The sequence below is a fragment of the Calliopsis andreniformis genome, unplaced genomic scaffold, assembly GCF_051401765.1.
Source record: "Calliopsis andreniformis isolate RMS-2024a unplaced genomic scaffold, iyCalAndr_principal scaffold0008, whole genome shotgun sequence".
NCBI classification, from domain to species: Eukaryota; Metazoa; Arthropoda; class Insecta; order Hymenoptera; family Andrenidae; genus Calliopsis; species Calliopsis andreniformis.
This window is the reverse complement of record NW_027480426.1, coordinates 6,627,395-6,639,172: the sequence shown is the minus strand read 5'-3', so window position 1 is coordinate 6,639,172 and position 11,778 is coordinate 6,627,395.

Below are 11,778 nucleotides of genomic sequence, written 5' to 3'. Positions count from 1 at the left end.
AAAACTGTTGTGTTTATATTGTATTTTATGCTTCTGGCGTTGACTTCTAAGGCACTAACTATTCGATCTGTTGGAGCAACGCCCTAGAGTGAAGCCTAGGTTGCCCGGAACCTAGAAATGACCATCACTTTCAAACTGGTTGCAATTATTCCTGTTATAGGATGGAAAGACTGTTGTATTTTTATTGTATTTTATGCCTCAGGCGTTGACTTCTGAGTACGTAGCTATTCGATGTGGGGGAAGAACGCCATAGATTGAAACCTGGGTTGCCCGGCACGTAGAAATGACCATAACTTTCATACTGGTTGCAATTATCCGTTTTATATGATGGAAGAACTGTTGTATTTATATTGTATTTTATGCTTCTTGCGTTCACTTCTTAGGCCCTAACTATTCAATCCGTTGGAGCAACGCCCTAGGGTGAAGCCTAGGTTGCTCGGAACGTAGAAATGACCATAAGTTTCATACTGATTGCAATTATTTGTTTCATACGATGGAAAAACTGTTGCATTTATATTGTATTTTATGCATCTGGCGTTGACTTCTAAGGCCCTAGCTGTTCGACCTAGTGGAGCAACGCCCTAGAGTGAAGCCTAGGTTGCCCGGAAAGGAGAAATGACCATCACGTTCAAACTGGTTGCAATTAATCCTTTTATACGATGGAAAGGCTGTTGTATTTATATCGTATTTTATGCTTCTGGCGTTGACTTCTTAGGCCGTAACTATTCGGTCTGGTGGAGCAACGCCCTGGAGTGAAACCTAGGTTGCCCGGAACGTAGAAATGACCATAAGTTTCATACTGGTTGCAATTATTCGTTTTATACGATGGAAAAGCTGTTGTATTTATATCGTATTTTATGCTTCTGGCGTTTACTTCTAAGGACCTAGCTATTCGATATGGTGGAGCAACGCCCTAGAGTGGATCCTAGGTTGCTCGGAATGTAGAAATGACCATAACTTTCACACTGATTGCAATTATTCGTTTTATACGATGGAAAAGCTGTTGTATTTATATCGTATTTTATGCTTCTGGCGTTTACTTCTAAGGACCTAGCTATTCGATATGGTGGAGCAACGCCCTAGAGTGGATCCTAGGTTGCTCGGAATGTAGAAATGACCATAACTTTCACACTGATTGCAATTATTCGTTTTATACGATGGAAACGCTGTTGTATTTATATTGTACTTTATGCCTCTGGCGTTGACTTCTAAGGCCGTAGCTATTAGCTGTGGAGGAGCAACGCCCTAGAGTGACTCCTAGTGTGCTCGGAACGTAGAAATGACCATTACTTTCACACTGGTTGCAATTATTCGTTTTATACGATGGAAAAGCTGTTGTATTTATATCGTATTTTATGCTTCTGGCGTTGACCTCTTAGGCCGTAACTATTGGGTCTGGTGGAGCAACGCCCTGAAGTGAAACCTAGGTTGCCCGGAACGTAGAATTGGCCATCACTTTCAAACTGGTCGCAATTATTCCTGTTATATGATGGAAGCACTGTTGTATTTTTTTTGCATTTTATGGTTGTGCGTAGAGTTCTAAGGCCCTAACTATTCAGTCTGTTGGAGCAATGCCCTAGGGTGAAGCCTGGGTTGCTAGGAAAGTAGAAATGACCATAAGTTTCATACTGGTTGCAATTATTCGTTTTATACGATGGAAAAGCTGTTGTATTTATATTGTATTTTATGCTTCTGGCGTTTACTTCTAAGGCACTAACTATTCGATATGGTGGAGCAACGCCCTAGAGTGAAGCCTAGGTTGCCCGGAATGTAGAATTGGCCATCACCTTCCAAATTGGTTGCAATTATTCCTGTTATATGACGGAAACACTGTTGTATTTTTTTTGCATTTTATGGTTCGGGCGTTGACTTCTAAGGCCCTAACTATTCCATCTGTTGGAGCAAGGCCCTATGGTGAAGCCTAGGTTGCTCGGAAAGTAGAAATGACCATAAGTTTCATACTGGTTGCAATTATTCGTTTTATACGATGGAAAAGCTGTTGTAGTTACATTGTATTTTATGCTTCTGGCGTTGACTTCTAAGGCACTAACTATTCGATCTGGTGGTGCAGCGCCCTAGAGTGAAGCCTAGGTTGCTCGGAACGTAGAACTGGCCATCACTTTCAAACTGGTCGCAATTATTCCTGTTATATGAGGGAAACACTGTTGTATTTTTTTTGCATTTTATGGTTCGGGCGTTGACTTCTAAGGCCCTAACTATTCAATCTGTTGGAGCAAGGCACTAGGGTGAAGCCTAGGTTGCTCGGAAAGTAGAAATGACCATAAGTTTCATACTGGTTGCAATTATTCGTTTTATACGATGGAAAAACTGTTGTATTTATATTTTATTTTATGCTTCTGGCGTTGACTTCTAAGGCACTATCTATTCGATCTGGTGGGGCAACGCCCTAGAGTGAAGCCTAGGTTGCCCGGAACGTAGAATTGGCCATCAATTTCAAACTGGTCGCAATTATTCTTGTTATATGATGGAAACACTGTTGTTTTTTTTTTGCATTTTATGGCTCGGGCGTTGACTTCTAAGGCCCTTACTATACAATCTGTTGGAGCAACGCCCTAGGCTGAAGCCTAGGTTGCTCGGAAAGTAGAAATGTCCATAAGTTTCATACTGGTTGCAATTATTCGTTTTATACGTTGGAAAAACTGTTGTATTTATATTGTATTTTATGCTTCTGGCGTTGACTTCTTAGGCCCTAACATTTCGATCTGGTGGAACAGCGCCGTAGAGGGAAGCCTAGGTTGCCCGGAAAGGAGAAATGACCATCACTTTCAAACTGGATGCAATTATTCCTGTTATATGATGGAAACACTGTTTTATTTTTTTTGCATTTTATGGTTCGGGCGTTGACTTCTAAGGCCCTAACTATTCAATCTGTTGGAGCAACGCCCTAGGGTGAAGCCTAGGTTGCTCGGAAAGTAGAAATGTCCATAAGTTTCATACTGGTTGCAATTATTCGTTATATACGATGGAAAAACTGTTGTATTTATATTGTATTTTATGCTGCTGGCGTTGACTTCTTAGGCCCTAACTATTCGATCTGGTGGAACAGCGCCGTAGAGTGAAGCCTAGGTTGCCCGGAACGTAGAAATACCATTACTTTCACACTGTTTGCAATTATTCCTTTTATACGATGGAAAAGCTGTTGTATTTATATCGTATTTTATGCTTCTGGCGTTGACTTCTAAGGCCCTAGCTATTCGATCTAGTGGAGCAACGCCCTAGAGTGAAGCCTAGGTTGCCCGGAAAGGAGAAATGACCATCACTTTCAAACTGGATGCAATTATTCCTGTTATATGATGGAAACACAGTTGTATTTTTTTTTGCATTTTATGGTTCGGGCGTTGACTTCTAAGGCCCTAACTATTCAATCTGTTGGAGCAACGCCCTAGGGTGAAGCATAGGTTGCTCGGAAAGTGGAAATGTCCATAAGTTTCATACTGGTTGCAATTATTCGTTTTATACGTTGGAAAAACTGTTGTATTTATATTGTATTTTATGCTTCTGGCGTTCACTTCTTAGGCCCTAACTATTCGATCTGGTGGAGCAACGCCCTAGGGTGAAGCCTAGGTTGCCCGGAACGTAGAAATGACCATAACTTTTACACTGGTAGCAATTATTCGTTTTATACAATGGAAAAACTGTTCTATTTATTTTGTATTTTATGCTTCGGGCGTTGACATCTGAGGCCCTAACTGTTTGATCTGGTGCAGCAACGCCCTAGAGTGAAGCCTATGTTGCTCGGAATTTAGAAATGACCATAACTTTCACACTGGTTGCAATAATTCCTGTTACACGATGGAAAAACTGTTGTATTTTTATTGTATTTTATGCTTCTGGCGTTGAGTTCTGAGGTCGTAGCTATTCGATGTGGCGGAAGAACGCCATAGAGTGAAGCCTAGGTTGCCCGGAACGTAGAAATGACCATAACTTTCACACTGGCTACTATTCTTCGTTTTATACGATGGAAAAACTGTTATATTTATATTGTATTTTATGCTTCTGGCGTTGATTTCTTAGGCCCAAACTATTCGATCAGGTGGAGCAACGCCCTAGAGTGAAGCCTATGTTGCTCGGAATTTAGAAATGACCATAACTTTCACACTGGTTGCAATTACTCGTGTTATCCGATGGAAAATCTGTTATATTTATATTGCATTTTATGCTTCTGGCGTTGACTTCTTAGGCCCTAAATATTCGATCTGGTGGAACACCGCCCTAGAGTGAAGCCTAGGTTGCCCGGAACGTAGGAATGATCATAACTTTCACACTGGCTGCTATTCTTCGTTTTATACGTTGGAAAAACTGTTGTGTTTATATTGTATTTTATGCTTCTGGCGTTGACTTCTAAGGCACTAACTATTCGATCTGTTGGAGCAACGCCCTAGAGTGAAGCCTAGGTTGCCCGGAACCTAGAAATGACCATCACTTTCAAACTGGTTGCAATTATTCCTGTTATAGGATGGAAAGACTGTTGTATTTTTATTGTATTTTATGCCTCAGGCGTTGACTTCTGAGGACGTAGCTATTCGATGTGGGGGAAGAACGCCATAGATTGGAACCTGGGTTGCCCGGCACGTAGAAATGACCATAACTTTCATACTGGTTGCAATTATCCGTTTTATATGATGGAAGAACTGTTGTATTTATATTGTATTTTATGCTTCTTGCGTTCACTTCTTAGGCCCTAACTATTCAGTCTGTTGGAGCAACGCCCTAGGGTGAAGCCTAGGTTGCCCGGAACGTAGAAATGACCATAACTTTCACACTGGTTGCAATAATTCGTTTTATGCGATGGAAAAGCTGTTGTATTTATATCGTATTTTATGCTTCTGGCGTTGACTTCTTAGGCCCTAAATATTCGATCTGGTGGAACACCGCCCTAGAGTGAAGCCTAGGTTGCCCGGAACTTAGAAATGACCATAACTTTCACACTGGTAGCAATTACGCGTTTTACACGATGGAAAAACTGTTGTATTTATTTTGTATTTTATGCTTCGGGCGTTGACTTCTAGGGCCCTAACTATTCGATCTACTGGAGCAACGCCCTAGAGTGAAGCCTAGGTTGCCCGGGACGTAGAAATGACCATCACTTCCATACTGGTAGCAATTATTCGTTTTATACGATGGAAAAACTGTTGTGTTTATATTGTATTTTATGCTTCTTGCGTTGACTTCTAAGGCATTAACTATTCGATCTGTTGGAGCAACGCCCTAGAGTGAAGCCGAGGTTTCCCGGAAAGGCGAAATGACCATCACTTTCAAACTGGTTGCAATTATTCCTGTTATAGGATGGAAAGACGGTTGTATTTTTATTGTATTTTATACTTCTGGCGTTGACTTCTGAGGCCGTAGCTATTCGATGTGGTGGATGAACGCCATAGAGTGAAGCCTAGATTGCCCGGAACGTAGAAATGACCATAAGTTTCATACTGGTTGCAATTATTCGTTCTATACGATGGAAAAGCTGTTGTATTTATACCGTATTTTATGCTTCTGGCGTTGACTTCTTATGCCCTAACTATTCGATCTGGTGGAACAACGGCCTAGGGTGAAGCCTAGGTTGCACGGAACGTAGAAATGACCATCACTTTCAAACTGGTTGCAATTAATCCTTTTATACGATGGAAAAACTGTTGCATTTTTATTGCATTTTATGCGTCGGGCGATGACTTCTAAGGCACTAACTATTCAATCTGTTGGAGCAACGCCCTAGGGTGAAGCCTAGGATGCCCGGAACTTAGAAATGACCATAACTTTTACACTGATTGCTATTATTCGATTTATACGATGGAAAAACTGTTGTATTTTTATTGCATTTTATGCTTCCGGCGTTGACTTCTAAGGCCCTAACTATTCAATCTGTTGGAGCAACGCCCTACAGTGGAGCCTAGGTTGCCCGGAACGTAGGTATCACCATAACCTTCACACAGGTTGCAATTATTCGTTTTATACGGTGTAAAGGCTGTTGTATTTATTTTGTATTTTATTCTTCTGGTGTTGACTTCTTAGGCCCTAACTATTCGATCTGGTGGAACAGCGTCGTAGAGTGAAGCCTAGGTTGCCCGGAATGTAGAAATGACCATTACTTTCACACTGTTTGCAATTATTCCTTTTATACGATGGAAAAGCTGTTGTATTTATATCGTATTTTATGCTTCTGGCGTTGACTTCTAAGGCCCTAGCTATTCGATCTAGTGGAGCAACGCCGTAGAGTGAAGCCTAGGTTGCCCGGAAAGGAGAAATGAACATCACTTTCAAACTGGATGCAATTATTCCTGTTATATGATGGAAACACAGTTGTATTTTTTTTTGCATTTTATGGTTCGGGCGTTGTCTTCTAAGGCCCTAACTATTCAATCTGTTGTAGCAACGCCCTACGGTGAAGCCTAGGTTGCTCGGAAAGTGGAAATGTCCATAAGTTTCATACTGGTTGCAATTATTCGTTTTATACGTTGGAAAAACTGTTATATTTATATTGTATTTTATGCTTCTGGCGTTCACTTCTTAGGCCCCAACCATTCGATCTGGTGGAACAACACCGTAGAGTGAAGCCTAGGTTGACCGGAACGTAGAAATGACCATTACTTTCACACTGTATGCAATTATTCCTTTTATACGATGGAAAAGCTGTTGTATTTGTATCGTACTTCATGCTTCTGGCGTTTACTTCAAATGACCTAACTATTCGATCTGGTGGAGCAACGCCCTAGAGTGAAGCCTAGGTTGCTCGGAATGTAGAAATGACCATAACTTTCACACTGGTTGCAATTATTCGTTTTATACGATGGAAACGCTGTTGTATTTATAATGTATTTTATGCCTCTGGCGTTGACTTCTAAGGCCGTAGCTATTAGATGTGGAGGAGCAACGCCCTAGAGTGACGCCTAGGGTGCTCGGAACGTAGAAATGACCATTACTTTCACACTGGTTGCAATTATTCGTTTTATACGATGGAAAAGCTGTTGTATTTATATCGTATTTTATGCTTCTGGCGTTGACTTCTTAGGCCGTAACTATTCGGCCTGGTGGAGCAGCGCCCTAGAGTGAAGCCTATGTTGCTCGGAATGTAGAAATGACCATAACTTTCACACTGGTTTTAATTATTCGTTTTATACGATGGAAACGCTGTTGTATTTATATTGTATTTTATGCCTCTGGCGTTGACTTCTAAGGCCGTGGCTATTAGATGTGGTGGAGCAATGCCCTACAGTGACGCCTAGGGTGCTCGGAACGTAGAAATGACCATTACTTTCACACTGCTTGCAATTATTCGTTTTATACGATGAAAAAGCTGTTGTATTTTTTTTGCATTCTATGGTTCGGGCGTTGACGTCTTAGGCCCTAACTATTCAATCTGTTGGAGCAGCGCCCTAGGGTGAAGCCTAGGCTGCTCGGAAAGTAGAAATACCATTACTTTCACACTGTTTGCAATTATTCCTTTTATACGATGGAAAAGCTGTTGTATTTATATCGTATTTTATGCTTCTGGCGTTGACTTCTAAGGCCCTAGCTATTCGATCTAGTGGAGCAACGCCCTAGAGTGAAGCCTAGGTTGCCCGGAAAGGAGAAATGACCATCACATTCAAACTGGATGCAATTACTCCTGTTATATGATGGAAACACAGTTGTATTTTTTTTGCATTTTATGCTTCTGGCGTTCACTTCTTAGGCCCCAACCATTCGATCTGGTGGAACAACACCGTAGAGTGAACCCTAGGTTGACCGGAACGTAGAAATGACCATTACTTTCACACTGTATGCAATTATTCCTTTTATACGATGGAAAAGCTGTTGTATTTATATCGTATTTTATGCTTCTGGCGTTTACTTCAAATGACCTAACTATTCGATCTGGTGGAGCAACGCCCTAGAGTGAAGCCTAGGTTGCTCGGAATGTAGAAATGACCATAACTTTCACACTGGTTGCAATTATTCGTTTTATACGATGGAAACGCTGTTGTATTTATATTGTATTTTATGCCTCTGGCGTTGACTTCAAAGGCCGTAGCTATTAGATGTGGAGGAGCAACGCCCTAGAGTGACGCCTAGGGTGCTCGGAATTTAGAAATGACCATAACTTTCACACTGGTTGCAATTACTCGTGTTATCCGATGGAAAATCTGTTATATTTATATTGCATTTTATGCTTCTGGCGTTGACTTCTTAGGCCCTAAATATTCGATCTGGTGGAACACCGCCCTAGAGTGAAGCCTAGGTTGCCCGGAACGTAGGAATGATCATAACTTTCACACTGGCTGCTATTCTTCGTTTTATACGTTGGAAAAACTGTTGTATTTATATTGTATTTTATGCTTCTGGCGTTGACTTCTTAGGCCCTAACATTTCGATCTGGTGGAGCAACGCCCTACAGTGGAGCCTAGGTTGCCCGGAACGTAGGTATCACCATAACCTTCACACAGGTTGCAATTATTCGTTTTATACGGTGTAAAGGCTGTTGTATTTATTTTGTATTTTATTCTTCTGGTGTTGACTTCTTAGGCCCTAACTATTCGATCTGGTGGAACAGCGTCGTAGAGTGAAGCCTAGGTTGCCCGGAATGTAGAAATGACCATTACTTTCACACTGTTTGCAATTATTCCTTTTATACGATGGAAAAGCTGTTGTATTTATATCGTATTTTATGCTTCTGGCGTTGACTTCTAAGGCCCTAGCTATTCGATCTAGTGGAGCAACGCCGTAGAGTGAAGCCTAGGTTGCCCGGAAAGGAGAAATGAACATCACTTTCAAACTGGATGCAATTATTCCTGTTATATGATGGAAACACAGTTGTATTTTTTTTTGCATTTTATGGTTCGGGCGTTGTCTTCTAAGGCCCTAACTATTCAATCTGTTGTAGCAACGCCCTACGGTGAAGCCTAGGTTGCTCGGAAAGTGGAAATGTCCATATGTTTCATACTGGTTGCAATTATTCGTTTTATACGTTGGAAAAACTGTTATATTTATATTGTATTTTATGCTTCTGGCGTTCACTTCTTAGGCCCCAACCATTCGATCTGGTGGAACAACACCGTAGAGTGAAGCCTAGGTTGACCGGAACGTAGAAATGACCATTACTTTCACACTGTATGCAATTATTCCTTTTATACGATGGAAAAGCTGTTGTATTTGTATCGTACTTCATGCTTCTGGCGTTTACTTCAAATGACCTAACTATTCGATCTGGTGGAGCAACGCCCTAGAGTGAAGCCTAGGTTGCTCGGAATGTAGAAATGACCATAACTTTCACACTGGTTGCAATTATTCGTTTTATACGATGGAAACGCTGTTGTATTTATAATGTATTTTATGCCTCTGGCGTTGACTTCTAAGGCCGTAGCTATTAGATGTGGAGGAGCAACGCCCTAGAGTGACGCCTAGGGTGCTCGGAACGTAGAAATGACCATTACTTTCACACTGGTTGCAATTATTCGTTTTATACGATGGAAAAGCTGTTGTATTTATATCGTATTTTATGCTTCTGGCGTTGACTTCTTAGGCCGTAACTATTCGGCCTGGTGGAGCAGCGCCCTAGAGTGAAGCCTATGTTGCTCGGAATGTAGAAATGACCATAACTTTCACACTGGTTTTAATTATTCGTTTTATACGATGGAAACGCTGTTGTATTTATATTGTATTTTATGCCTCTGGCGTTGACTTCTAAGGCCGTGGCTATTAGATGTGGTGGAGCAATGCCCTACAGTGACGCCTAGGGTGCTCGGAACGTAGAAATGACCATTACTTTCACACTGCTTGCAATTATGCGTTTTATACGATGAAAAAGCTGTTGTATTTTTTTTGCATTCTATGGTTCGGGCGTTGACGTCTTAGGCCCTAACTATTCAATCTGTTGGAGCAGCGCCCTAGGGTGAAGCCTAGGCTGCTCGGAAAGTAGAAATACCATTACTTTCACACTGTTTGCAATTATTCCTTTTATACGATGGAAAAGCTGTTGTATTTATATCGTATTTTATGCTTCTGGCGTTGACTTCTAAGGCCCTAGCTATTCGATCTAGTGGAGCAACGCCCTAGAGTGAAGCCTAGGTTGCCCGGAAAGGAGAAATGACCATCACATTCAAACTGGATGCAATTACTCCTGTTATATGATGGAAACACAGTTGTATTTTTTTTGCATTTTATGCTTCTGGCGTTCACTTCTTAGGCCCCAACCATTCGATCTGGTGGAACAACACCGTAGAGTGAAGCCTAGGTTGACCGGAACGTAGAAATGACCATTACTTTCACACTGTATGCAATTATTCCTTTTATACGATGGAAAAGCTGTTGTATTTATATCGTATTTTATGCTTCTGGCGTTTACTTCAAATGACCTAACTATTCGATCTGGTGGAGCAACGCCCTAGAGTGAAGCCTAGGTTGCTCGGAATGTAGAAATGACCATAACTTTCACACTGGTTGCAATTATTCGTTTTATACGATGGAAACGCTGTTGTATTTATATTGTATTTTATGCCTCTGGCGTTGACTTCAAAGGCCGTAGCTATTAGATGTGGAGGAGCAACGCCCTAGAGTGACGCCTAGGGTGCTCGGAACGTAGAAATGACCATTACGTTCACACTGGTAGCAATTATTCGTTTTATACGATGGAAAAACTGTTGTGTTTATATTGTATTTTATGCTTCTGGCGTTGACTTCTAAGGCACTAACTATTCGATCTGTTGGAGCAACGCCCTAGAGTGAAGCCTAGGTTGCCCGGAACCTAGAAATGACCATCACTTTCAAACTGGTTGCAATTATTCCTGTTATAGGATGGAAAGACTGTTGTATTTTTATTGTATTTTATGCCTCAGGCGTTGACTTCTGAGGACGTAGCTATTCGATGTGGGGGAAGAACGCCATAGATTGAAACCTGGGTTGCCCGGCACGTAGAAATGACCATAACTTTCATACTGGTTGCAATTATCCGTTTTATATGATGGAAGAACTGTTGTATTTATATTGTATTTTATGCTTCTTGCGTTCACTTCTTAGGCCCTAACTATTCAGTCTGTTGGAGCAACGCCCTAGGGTGAAGCCTAGGTTGCCCGGAACGTAGAAATGACCATAACTTTCACACTGGTTGCAATAATTCGTTTTATACGATGGAAAAGCTGTTGTATTTATATCGTATTTTATGCTTCTGGCGTTGACTTCTTAGGCCCTAAATATTCGATCTGGTGGAACACCGCCCTAGAGTGAAGCCTAGGTTGCCCGGAACGTAGAAATGACCATAACTTTCACACTGGTAGCAATTACGCGTTTTACACGATGGAAAAACTGTTGTATTTATTTTGTATTTTATGCTTCGGGCGTTGACTTCTAGGGCCCTAACTATTCGATCTACTGGAGCAACGCCCTAGAGTGAAGCCTAGGTTGCCCGGGACGTAGAAATGACCATAACTTCCATACTGGTAGCAATTATTCGTTTTATACGATGGAAAAACTGTTGTGTTTATATTGTATTTTATGCTTCTGGCGTTGACTTCTAAGGCATTAACTATTCGATCTGTTGGAGCAACGCCCTAGAGTGAAGCCGAGGTTTCCCGGAAAGGCGAAATGACCATCACTTTCAAACTGGTTGCAATTATTCCTGTTATAGGATGGAAAGACGGTTGTATTTTTATTGTATTTTATACTTCTGGCGTTGACTTCTGAGGCCGTAGCTATTCGATGTGGTGGATGAACGCCATAGAGTGAAGCCTAGATTGCCCGGAACGTAGAAATGACCATAAGTTTCATACTGGTTGCAATTATTCGTTCTAT